At 39.0% G+C, this 13,566-nt stretch overlaps 1 pseudogene; it reads right to left on the bottom strand.

Moving 5' to 3' along the window:
* Window positions 1-358: 358 nt before the first annotated feature.
* On the bottom strand, window positions 359-4,464 carry LOC145063779 (protein CANDIDATE G-PROTEIN COUPLED RECEPTOR 7 pseudogene; annotated as a pseudogene).
* Window positions 4,465-13,566: the final 9,102 nt, after the last annotated feature.

Genomic DNA, 13,566 nt, shown 5'->3' with positions numbered 1-13,566 from the left:
AATGTGCTCTAACTATAGAATATGATCCTTTTCAGGTTTCATTGCAAAGATTACACTTGAACTTCCAACAGCCTCCTGCTCCAGCATGTTTTTCGAGTTTAATCACGTAGTCCCACAATGAAGGTTGGTCTATTGATGTACTTGATCCTTGTGTTTCTTGTTCTTGAGAACTAGAACCCATAATAATCGCTTTCTGAATTGGTGAGTGGTCAATTGATCTTGATCGTCGACAGTCAAGTGCGCAAGCAACCAAGTAGTAAACGATATCGAGTCCATTAAAATTAACCAAGGACTTAGGGAGGCAGCGATCGTTAATTGACTGATAGTTGTAGGGTAATCTCGATAGCCCATTACTCCATTACCCTATTTGGACTAAAAAATCCCATGCAAAAAAATAAAAATAAAAGGAAACGTCATGGAAACTTACCTGATACGTTTCTTGATTCGTTGATATGTCCAGGAAACGTTCCCTGGTCGATTCCCTGCTGTTTCTGTTTCCTCGAAGTATCAGATACGGCTGCGGCTTCCTGAATGTTGTTTCCATGCATCAATGAGTCAAAATCATCACGTCCTAAACACAAGACATCTGGCAAAAATTATTGAATTAGAAGGGAAACACAACCAAAAAGAGTAGCAAGGAGGGAACAAACTTAGGTTTACCTGAAGTCGTCAGAGAGATGACCATCAATTTATGACTCTCCGTTCTTCCATAGTGGTATATGTGTTTTTGTAGAGATAGTCCCATGAATAGAAGCGATTAAGGTAATATATGGAGTCGACTAAAGCTTAGTAAATGCAATTCAAATTTGAAAATGATTTTGCTTCCTAATTTCTTTCGATTTTATAGCTGTTTTTATTGTTTTATTTTTTATATTTCTTGATAGTGAAAACCAAGATCAACCAAATTTAAACTAATTTTGCTTCCTGATTTCTTGTGACCCTCCTTGTTCGTCCGACCGATTTTAATGGGCATGGGGTTTATACAAGGACAAGGGTATAATAGGAAAGTTACATTGATAATATAGGAAGTAAGCTAGAGGGTTGCTGAAAAGTTGCCCCATGGCATTACTTCAAAGGTAGTATTTTATTAGAGTAGAGAAATTTTACCGACTAACCTGGACTAGCCGGTCATAAGGACTGAATGTACGGTTTAACAAGTTGAAAGGGTAAATGTGGAGGAAAAGAAAACTCAGTAACTAAATATGTACAAATCAAAAAAGTATATTATCCTTTTAAATCATTCTCCCAAATGTTTAACTAATATACATTATATTTTCTCTTTATAAAAATATGGTAGATGTTCAATGAGATAGGTTAAGGTGTTTAAAATAAGTATTGTGTTATTCTATGCATAAATGTGGGTCAATCATTTCAAAAACTTAAATAAGGATATATAATCTTACCTATTAATTAATTTTGTTAATTAAATAAAAATTTAATTAATCCCTAAAATATTGGATTGCTTTCCTTGAAATCCCTTGAAACTGTTACTGGTTCTTTATCACCGATCCATCCCTAATTTTTCAACCTAACCAATGCTGATGATTGAAGAAGATAAGAGGCTAGAGCTTGCCCATTCGCCGACCAACACCATCGCCACCGAACTCACCAGAATTTGCAAGTCAAGAAGCGGAAGTCAGGGGAAATCGGTTTCGCTCTGTAAGACTTTCGTTCGTGTTCAAGCTTTATATTCTGATTTCGTTTGTTGATTATGATTTGCACTTGGAATCAAATTCGCACAAGCCACTTTCGTTCGGAGATCAGTCGCACACTTGGAACGATGTGTAATCTTTAGAATCATAGTTCTTGACTCGATTTTGAAATCACATTAACCCTAAACGAAGGCTCGCTTATAATTAAATGTGTAATTGATTGGGAATCGGGAGGTAAAACATAAATCGATCGTATCAGCCTTCAGCGATTTCGAATATTACTAACTTGGGATTGAATGTTGCAACTAAAATCATTTAGAAGCAAAATTCGGTATTATCTATCACTGTTCGAGCATCAAAGGATATAAAATTGGCTTGTGTATTGCAATATTCATTGGAAGTCGATATCATATCTTCAAAATCCGGATCAATCACGATCGGAATTGAATTTAGAACATACATCGGGTTTAATCGATGACATTCGGAATTCATGATAGATGTGAAGTGGTTCAATTTTGACTTTTCCTAAGTCAAACGGGGTATTCTTGTGTTCCAACTTCAAGGTTGGGATTCCAGTGCTTTTGGAAGATGGTATTCAGATGCTTGTTTATGCTGGCGAATATGATTTTATTTGCAATTGGTTAGGTAAGATATGAATTCCAATTCTGTTATAATCACAGAAGTTGATGCTTGAAGAACATACCACAAAATTGAAACAGATCACATTATTCTTTTAGAATGTATTACTGTTTGTTAGATTTCGATGTTTTCTTTCTAGATTTCAAAGTTTTTTTTAGTTTTATTCTTTAACAATAAATTTAATTATTAGCAATTATTACTCGTATTCTATAAGAATTAATGTAATGTTTGTTTTTAGTCTTCAATTGTTGGTTCAAGAATTTGTTATTCTCCAAGAAGTTTTTAAAGTTATTTATAAACTGATGGTTCAAAACTGTTGTGTCTTCAAAATATGCATTCATTGAAAACATTTATTTTGACAGAATAGATAATCTGACATTCTCATAGAATATCATTCTAAGAGAATTATATTAGAATTATAATCTAATTAACTAAAAAAATGACAATTCAAAATTAAGAAAATCAAATATATCTGAAAATTCGAAACTTTTTATTAATTAAACTTGTGTTTCCCGATTAGTAACTTTTTGGTAATTTAAGAAAGTGAATGTTATCTATTTATGCATATAATAACACAATAATCAATTTCTTAATTTACCAAAAATGATTGGCCCACATTTATGCATATATTAATGATTAAGTGAATGTTCAATTACCATTCAACAAAGTGACAAATTGACAATGATCTTGTATACTAATAAAAACATTTATGCGAAAAAGACTGGATATAACACAGCCCAAAAAAAAAAAGAGTTACCGGAAAGAAAAGATGAAGTTGGCAACTCATTACCCAAACTAATGTTCCCGTTCCCCCACAGCCAATGCGTTTCATCCTTGTCGTCAAATGGTTTAAAAATGTAAAACATCACCAGACACAAAAAAAGAGCGCAGGTTTCCTCTGTGGTATTAACCACCCATGGGACAAATTCAAAGGGATCCGGAGCCATACGAAAAAACCATGTAATGAAGCTGTATGCCATAACCACGACACCAAACAGATAATAAGCAGTCTTAGCATTCCCATGAATCATACTAACCGAACACGCCATGGGTAGAGTAATAACAAAGCTACAAATAAACTCTGCAAAAATGGACGATGCGGCCCAATGCACCTTGTCTTTATTATAAGGTCCGGTTTCCTCTACATTTATAGTAGAGACATTAGCCCAAACCTGAAGTAGGATCACAATCATCAAAACCAATATTTCCAATACATGCAAACGAGGCTTGAAGAAACCCCATCCGAAACCCGTCAACACGATCACTGTGAATAGAAGCTCAATCCTCATAAACTGAAATATGTAAACAAAGATATCCCATCCATGAGAAGTACCTGTAACCTTCACATAAAGGTTGTCCACGGCCACAACGACAAAGTTAAGGAAAGATATAACAAGAAACACACCCATTAATACATGAACCATGTGAAGAGATCGCCAGTACTTGAAGCACACCAAGATCCATATCCCTAGAAAACACAGATAGGAGAAAGAGAAGATAAGAGATGGATGCTGCGTTTGGCTGGCTGATAAATAGTTTTTGGTAGTGCCGTCATCATTGGTGTTGTAGAGCTCTGTGTGGACATCCATGGTCACGCAGGAGAGGTTGCAATTAACAAAGTAGAGTGAACACACACTTGGATATGTCACATGGTACGATATGTTGAAAGACGACTGAGGAGGAGAGGAGAGATTTTGGAAAGTAAAGAGGACTTTGATGAATTTGTTGTCCAATGGGCACAAAGCGTGGTTTCTCTGGAAGTCTTGGTTGTATTCGTCGATCAAATCATGCGAAAGAAGCATGAAACCCATACGTGAAGGATCAGGTTGTGGTAAGGGGAACGGGGAGGTGACAGACACGGAGGAGACCGCGACTGAGACGTAACCGGGATGTGAGAATCCGAATTTCGAGAATAGGATCTTACCACGTTTATCGGATCGAATCTTCATATTTTGGATATCTGCCGTAGATGGTGCAGGGAAGAGGATGAAGAGAAGGAGAATAACATAAAGAATTTCTTCCAAAATCGTCATTTTTTATTCGCCGATGGTGGCTGTCGGCGTTGATAGGGAAAAGCTCAGAGTACCAGGATGACAAAGTAAGGTTTTACACGGTCAAAGTGAAGGATAAATTAAATAGGATGACAAAATGAGGAATAAATATAGAATGGACGTTTAAATTTGAAAGTAGGATCAGAGATAGAGATAAACGATTCCATAGGACCATAATCCCGATCTCCCTGGGATTAATATGGAATATGGATATTTCTTATCTTCAATTTTACTGATGAAAATGCATTATTTATCACAATCTTCCAAAGCACCAAAATGATCCTATATAAAAGTTCGATCTTGACAAGGTTGATATTTATCATCACTTGCAATGTAACAGCATAAATTATTGTGTTATTTGTTTTTCTTTTCTAATCATATTTAATAGTGCATTTTTTTTTTATCACAACTCTAACATAAAAATCAAATAGTGTGTTTGGATACAAATGTTTGAGATGTTATAAGATGTTGTTACCGACATGTTGTGGAAAACATTCCAAGCGTATGGTAAGGTTGTCGACGTCTTTCTTTATAAAGTAATCAATAAGTTAGGGAGTAGATTCGGGTTTGCAAGATCCATCAAGGTGAAACACCCCATAACTTTGTTATAATATTTCGCTCCATTAAGGGGTGTTTGGATAGGAAAAAAATAGGTTGTTTATTGCTTATTGTTTAATCTCACCGCAATAAGCAAATTTAAGTGTTTAGATAAAAGTCTTTAAAAATCAGCTTATTGCGGTAAGAATAAGCTAAATAAGTTTATTTTAATAAGAAATGGGGGAATGCTTATTGCGTATTGGTCATTTTACTCCTATAAGCTGTTTTGTTTGTCAAACACTTAAAATGCTTATTGCTTATTGTTTATTCTCACCGCAATAAGCTAATCCAAACATATTTTAAAAAAGTGTTTATTTTCACCACAATAAGCAAATAAGCAATAAGCTAATAAGCTAAAAACTATTTATCCAAACACCCCCTAAGTATGGTATAAAGAGCATATATACGTTGCTAAGTTTTGATAAAAATCCAGTGCTTGTAAATAAGTGGATCTAGGTGTCATAGGACCACTCCTATCCGCAAAATTTTCCAGCCTAAGTCCGACGAGTCCTTGCTTTCCTTATTTTTATCTAAAAAGAATGAACATATTGAGAGGCATAAAAAGAACCTTATTAGGCGGAAAGATCGGTTTGTGCTTTACTAAATGCCAACCGATTTTTCCCCAACTAACGATTCCTTAGCATTTACGTGAGAAGACTGGGTGGGTTGTGGCTTTTCATATGGTTTAAGTCATCTTTATATTTAACGCCTCGAAATTTCAACCCAATTTTTTTCAAAAAAAAGAAAAAGAAAACACAAGTAAAACACCCAAAACATCATCATAAAACAACGAGAGTCTATATTATAAATAAAAAGCGAAGAATGTGCAGTACAGTCAAGTTGGAGGTTTCCTCTGATCAAAGGATCTACTGAAAAACATCTAATCATCAAATATAAATACAAAGGTTAGTGAGTTTACCAAAGTACCATATAGTGCAATACACATATAAAGCATACAAAGAAAGCCTCTTAACTCTAGTGTCGATCTACCTGATCAATGATGACCAACAACCCTGGTGCATGTCTGGTCAAAACCGATGAGTATTCTACGCTCTCGACTCTAGTGTCAATCCACCATCAACTCCTAAAACATACATGTCAACATTTAATATAATCTAGCAATCAACATGCAAAAGATTTTACTAGCCTACTTGCATAGTATATAGTACATATACATACTATCATGCGAAGGATATATACTATAACACATAGTATAGTAAGCTAACTGACCTAAACTAAAAGCTGAAGACTCCAAGCTACGCACAGGGGCAATTGCAAAAATTTAGAATAAGGGGGCACAACAAACTTTTTAACCTTGGGTTTGGATATCACCATTTTAATTAATTACGATGCATATTAGGTTCGAATTTAACATTCTTATAGTATGTTTAATAGATTGGGATGATGAGTGAGCGGAGAGCTCCTCTTTAGTAGTCACACCCAAGGAGCAAACCAGCAACATAAGACTTCACCCATGGACGAACACTAAATGGAAGACTAAAAAACCTGAAATCGACATCTACGCCCCGTGTAAAGCCTATATGCCATGTAATCGGGAAAAAAAGATAGGGTTTCGAGAAACGGTTGGTTCTGCTAAATACTGGGCTTTTTGTAGAGTGAATTATATCTCCACATCTGGCCTATGACTCCTCTATTTATAGGGAAGGACATAAACCCTAAATGGATAAATATCTAGTCGCATAATAATTATCCTTATCTTTGGTAATTATCTACCTTTCTAATTCCTTTATCTAGAACTCTCTAGATTACTAGATTAAAATTTAATTATTTAATGACTTATATAATTAACAAATCAGGTCCTTATAATTATTCTCGTGCCATCAGTTGCTTATCTATGTCCTTGTGCTTAACCCAAAAGGACCTTACTATTAATAGTAATATTACCAATTATTGTGACTGTGGGCACCATATTCCAACAACACGGGATTCTTAACTTATGTTTTCATTACTCGAAAGGAGAAGAAGAGATTTGTAGGAGAGGTATTTTTAGTTCATGAGATTTCTAATGTTTTCCTCTAGGATTTTTTGGGTGTGATTCGTAAGAGGCAGTTTATGTTTAAGATTGATTTGATCTCTGTTGCGGCTCCGATTGTAACGTACCAAAAATAAGACCCAAAAATTTTATTTTTAAATTAATAGAACCAGTATTCCAAAAAATCATCATAAAAACCCAGATAAACTAAATGTATCAATTATCATATTATATCAGAGTAAATACCACATACCATACACGCATAAATAAACACATAATGGGCCCCGCCCAGCATCGAGTCCTACTCGGTATATAGATATGTAAATCATCGGGCCCCATCCAATAAACACGTAACACATATAATCATGTAAACATGCAAACACATGCGAAAATCACAAAGATAATAGAATAATGTATAACCATCGGGCCCCGCCCACTGAGTATAACGAGCCCTGCCCAAACTCGGATAATGGGCCCTGCCCACATACAAATCATATAAGCATAATCAGATACTAACATACAGAATAAATGTCGGGCCCCACCCAGTAAGCATACAAGCACATACACATGCAATAGTCATGCATACATCTAGCACCCTAGATAACAAAACCATAGGTCGGCATTGGTGCCTTCGACTCGCTAAACACATTGAGGTAACTAACCTCACACTGCTGAATCCCACGAATAAATCTCTGGTTGTTGTCCTGCTAGAATCTCGTGCTATCTATCACAAAATAATTATCCAATCAATAATCAGATCCTGACCTACAATAAGAGTCCAAAATAGGGTAAAATACCTTTTTACCCTTTCCATAACTTCGCACAATCCAATTAACCAAATGCCCAAATTCCATAATAATAACTCAAAGCCCAATATGGCCCAATTTTCCAAATTGGGCGCAAATCCCCTCTCGGGCCTAAAACAAGGAGGCCCAAACTCCTGCAAGATACCCAAAGCTCCAAATGGACCCAAGCACCAAAAAGGCCCTATACGAAAAACTGGGCCCCAACAAGGCTCAAAGCCTAAAAACCATATCTCATGTCATGACCAGCCTTGGTCATGTCATGAGAGTTCACTCAATTAGATCCCAACTCTTCACGACTCAGCCTAGTCAACTCATCCAAGGAAAAGTCAATGGGCTACCCTCACGTTGTGAGAATCCTTTCTCACATCGTGAGCCACAAATAGATGACCGGAAACGGGACCAATGCTTCTCACGTCGTGAGAACTGTCCGATGCTAAAAATCCTACTTTTAAGTCCTTAATCCATTAAGCCTTCAATCATATTGCTTTCAGGAGCTAACAAGAACTCTAAAGGCCAAAAAATGGTTGCTTGATGGACATGCATGCCCCATACAGGTCCTAAACCCATCTTAGGTCAAAAGGACAAGAAATGGCCCAAAATCAACCAAGAATCATAAATTATAATCTCACTCCAGTTCCATAAGACTGAATCATAGAGAATGACTCATTGATCCATAAAGTTCCCAACTTTATGGATCCCAAGCATGCAATCCAACATAAACATGAAAAAAGGAGCTTAGCACTTAGATCTAGCAATTTAAACTCATAAATATTAGATCTTGGATACTTACAATGGTCCAAAATGTGCACAAGATAATGATGATGCTGAAGCCTCCTTGCTGAACCAACACCCTAGAACCTCATCTTCTTCTTCTTTTAGTCATCAAAACACCAAAATGGATCCAAAATCACCAAGAAGGATTAGGGTTGGGGGTTTCTGAGTTAAAGGAACGTGGAGACTGAGAAATGAACCCTAAAACCGAGATAAGAGGGCTTAAATACGTGGAAAAACCCTAAAACTTCATGGGCTTGGGCTGCAACGCTCCTCACATTGTAAGCTGTTATTGCTCACGTTGTGAGCTCAATCCCAGATGGAATCTTCATGAGGCCCTCCTCACGTCGTGAGCACCCCTTTTCACTACAATCTAACCTTTTGAACCTTTGAAACCGTAATTCGATTCATCCAAGAAGACAGATGTTACAACTATCCCCCACTTAAATTACGTTTTGCCCTCGAAATCACTCCTTACTACCTCCCAGCCACACCAGACAACTCGAACACTTCATCCACTACCCTTGAGGAAAAACCATTACTATTCTGCCTAAAATTCGAAACTCTAAACCCTGTCTGACTCCCTGACACACAACCCATGCTGAAACAATTACATTATAATTCCACATCGAATCCCGAATAAGCGTAACACTTCCATTCCTTGATTATGTTGTTTCCACCGAAAACAGAATTACTGAACGATCCTTGCTACCGAAACCTTTCACTTGGTTGAAGCTTAGATAATCCTTTGAGAAAAGGTTCAGCCTGCTATTAACGATTCCATGAATATAATGAACAACATGAGAAAAACTGGGAGATAAACCTTCTAGGGCTAAACAAGGCACCGATTTGTTTAACTGTCGAACCAACACACCGTTACAAGGATCCCAAAATCTCATACTTTCCTACCCTCACCCAAGAGGAACCAATCCGAAGTACAATCCCAAGAGCCTAATCTATCTTCAAAACCGAAAAAATCCTTTAACCCTGAACCCTTCAACTAATGCCCTTGGCTTATAGATTCTTTAATTCATATCCTACTGAAATGAAGACCTCACACATATACACTAACAATTCCCAACGTGAGTCTCAACCAAAATCCGACTTAGTACATAACTCATAACCTGATATCTAAATTTTACACTAGCATCTCCCCTGAAATCTTCTGATTCACGGCAACCCTTTACTATATCGGGATATAAAAATCCCAAATCCACTGCTGAAACTACTAGCATCATACTTGGTTCAGCCATCAGGTTCCTGAAAGTCCAACTGACATGGCTACCCAAGCCTAAGCATCACTCTGCGCTACTTAATGACAAAATAACCATTCTTCCAAAAACCATGATCCAATACCTCGACCCGAACGGTCTCTTCCAGGTCCCACGTGTATTGCCATAATCACACGAGCCTCGCCCACAGGTCCCACCCACTCTACACCATCGAACGGGCCATGCTCCCATTCCAACTCCTATTAGAACTACATAGACCCAACCCCGTGTTGGATCCTAATGGTCCTCCTCCTAAGATAGAGAAATGCTCTTCGAAAATCATGTCCATCCTGGCCAATGCACGAACTGATCCTCTTTTATACTTATGACCACGTCATCGATGTTCTACCTCAAAATGATGAATGCTACAATCCCATCACAATCTTAAAACACTTCAAACCAACCATGATTACTACCCATGGTCTTACCACGCCTGCACCATCTCAACCCCAATCATTTTGAGTCGAAACTCGCATCCGACTGAATTGCAATAAGGTGTCCGGGTCATGCTTTGAGCCCCAAGGCCTTCATCAAACAAGAACAGAAAGTGAGGCTCTAACACAACCCTCAACATGGATCCAACCACAAGCCAACTATACCTCACAAAGAAAATGTCGACTAGCTATTGGAAGTTTCCTAAACTCCCAACACAATTTCAATCCATACGGCCAATTGGGTCGTCTCTCCTCCTGAGTGGGATGTGAAAATTACCCTAATTTGATACCCAATCCATCTCCTGGAACTCTGAATGATTCTCCCTAGGTAGGACTCGTCGAAGCTCTCCTATCCCATGAGACTTGACGGATTCCCAACTCATCTTATCTTCATATACATGAACCGACTGTGTAACATCCAAAAAATCCAGACGAAAAATTTCATTTTCAACTCATTCATCAAGCCATAATTATCAATCATAAACATAATTCGTTATATCAAATTAGAGTATCATTTCAAAATATGTTCATTTTATCAGAGTAAACATCCCAGGCTAAAACTTCTTGGTGTGTGTGATGCAGTCAATCCGAGCTCTTCCCTCCACTACCGGAAGTACCTGAAACCAAAACTGAAAACCATAAGCACGAAGCATAGTGAGTTCCCCAATCTACCACATACCATACACATAACCACATATTGGGCCCCCTCCTGCTGCATCAGGACATTCCCGACATCGGACTTCCTCGGCATCGAGCCTCGCCCGGGATCAGGCCCTGCATGGCATCAAGCCCCACTCGGTATACATATCTGTCTCTCGTAGGCCCCGCCTGTCTCTGGGCCTCGCCCTCTATACACATACAAACATATAACATACTAGCACTTAAATAACCATACCCTACTGTACTTATGTTCTAAGGCCTCGCTTAACTTGGGCCCCACCCCTGGTCTAATAATGATGAGCCTTAGAACCCTGTTCACATTCCTGCTGTAAGTGAGATACGGACCCCCGCCCACATTCACTACCCTCGGGCCTCGCCCCTACAATGCTAATATTGAGATATGGAACCTCATCCATACTCAGCTAGTGATGAGATACGGGACCTCACCCGCACTCACCTCGCTACCAGGCACATACATGTATCAAAAAGAGAACAAGTATAATCTAACATGCACATATAAACCTTCCTCGGGTTTGCCCTGGCATCGGACCCTAGTCCGGAACAAACTACCATATAAAAAACTTCGGGTGTGCCCCGACATCGAACCTTGGTACGGAACCTATCGTACTGACACATGCAAGAATCATAAAGACCTCTAGCATACTAATACTCCTCGGGCCTCGCCCGACATCAGATCGTGATCCGGAACATATACATACAGTGGCCAGGGCTCACCCCCGGGTCTTCCTACTATACACAAACATAATGGGCTAGCATTGTGCCTTCGACCCATGCACACAGTGAGGAGACTCACCATGCACTTCTGAAGTCCTGTTGATACCCCTCTGGTTGCTATCTGACAATCCCCGAACTGCTGATCCTTCGGCTCCCCGAGCTACCAATACGCAAAATATCACTTAGTCCAAAACAATAATCCTTCTTAGGGTAAAATGACCATTTTACCCCTAGTCCAACTTGGTCCATATCTAAGGCCCAAACCATGTTCTAAAAATGGCCCGACACTAGGTAGGCTTCCTAAGGCCAATAGTGGCCCATTAATGGCAAATTGGGCCCAAACACTCTAATGGACCTTACCCTAAGCCCAAACATCTTCTTGGCCCAGACTATCTTACTTCTGATGGCCCACTAAGGCCCAAATACCCAAAATCCCTTGCATTGCCCAAACCAAGGCCCAAAAAAGCCAAATCTAAATCTGATGAGTACGTTGGGCGTACTCCTATGTATGCTAAGCGTACAAGCTAAATTGTGCATACGTTGGGTGTACCTGCATGCACGCTCAGCGTACTCCCCTGTTATGTCACCTTCCCATTAAGGGCTTAATACTCTACTCTAGAAGCTACAAACACAGATCCAAGTCCTCTTCAACGTCTTAAACCATAAAGTCCTTCACTTGGAGGCTTGTAACACACCAATATAACCTAAACTTGAAATATGATAACTAACTTCCATGGAAATGGTCTTAACTCATGCATGAACCCATTAGGACATCCAATATGACAACTTTCTGCCTTAGGGACTCATTTAGAACTGAGAGTAGCAACTCCAAGTCCTAGAAATCGGATTAAACCACAAAGCCTCAACCTTTGGACCAAAATGGTCCAAAAACTCAATCTAAGAGATCTAAGGAGATAATCACCAAGTTTATATATTTATACCTTGAAATGGTTAGAAATGAAGCAACAATCGCAGATCTGCAGCCTCTCCTTTAAACCACTACCTTTCTTTTTTGGACCAAAATGGTCCTTGCTCCTTTCTTTTTTGGAAAATGGATCTACAACACCAAGATGTTTCTGTAGTGACCTTTTAAGCTCTAAGAACACTCAAATATGGATTAGGGTTTTGTAGTAGCTCCTTTAGGGTGGAAATAGAGGCTGAACTTCAAGACATAAGGCTCCTTATATAGGGCTCAACCCTAAAATTAGGGTTTGGGAACTCTGAGCGTACGTTAGGCGTACTTCTCGTACGTTGGGCTTACGGCTCTCCGCACCTGTGACTATATATCTTTATACGCTGGGCGTAACCCAGCATATGCTAGGCGTACCCAGCTAAACACACGCTTGCATTCCTTGCATGCATGGGGTTCCTTGCAGCAAAACTCCTTCATTCTAAGTCTCTTTTCGACGAACTAGATACCCATGAAAAGCTGACGGGAAGCCCTACGCTCCTAGCCACACCCCAAGCCTAACACCTTCGGATAAAACCTGAGACCCCATAAAATACCGAATCACTTGTACCCTAAGCCTCCGAAACCACACCCGAAGTACTTTTCAAAACAGGGTGTTACAACTCTCCCCCACTTAAATTGGACTTCATCCTTGAAGTCCGCTATAGCCAACTACCCCGCAGCCTCTGACGGCATTCCGATATGGTGCATACTCTGCCTGCTTGGTCAAATCCTCGAAGGACCGTTTCTATTGGCCTTCCTAAGCCAACTTTCCATAAGCAACAACCTTTTCTTTCGCTGTGTGGGACAACCCTTCGCTGTAACTAAATCTCCAGTCACTCGCAGTGTTGTCCTCACACTGCTACTCACTGAATACTTCCTCTTATCATGCCTCAGTGCTGAGCGCCCATACCAGCGAATGGATAAGATAATCCTTCAAGTAAAATATTCATCCCTACAATGGTTAGACTCAAACGATATTTGTGCAACAGAATCAAATCCTTCCCT

The sequence above is a fragment of the Lactuca serriola genome, chromosome 7, assembly GCF_051521515.1.
Source record: "Lactuca serriola cultivar US96UC23 chromosome 7, Lser_US96UC23_V15, whole genome shotgun sequence".
In the NCBI taxonomy this organism is placed as follows: domain Eukaryota; kingdom Viridiplantae; phylum Streptophyta; class Magnoliopsida; order Asterales; family Asteraceae; genus Lactuca; species Lactuca serriola.
Note: the sequence above shows the minus strand (reverse complement) of the source record. Positions and strands in the feature narration are given on the sequence as shown.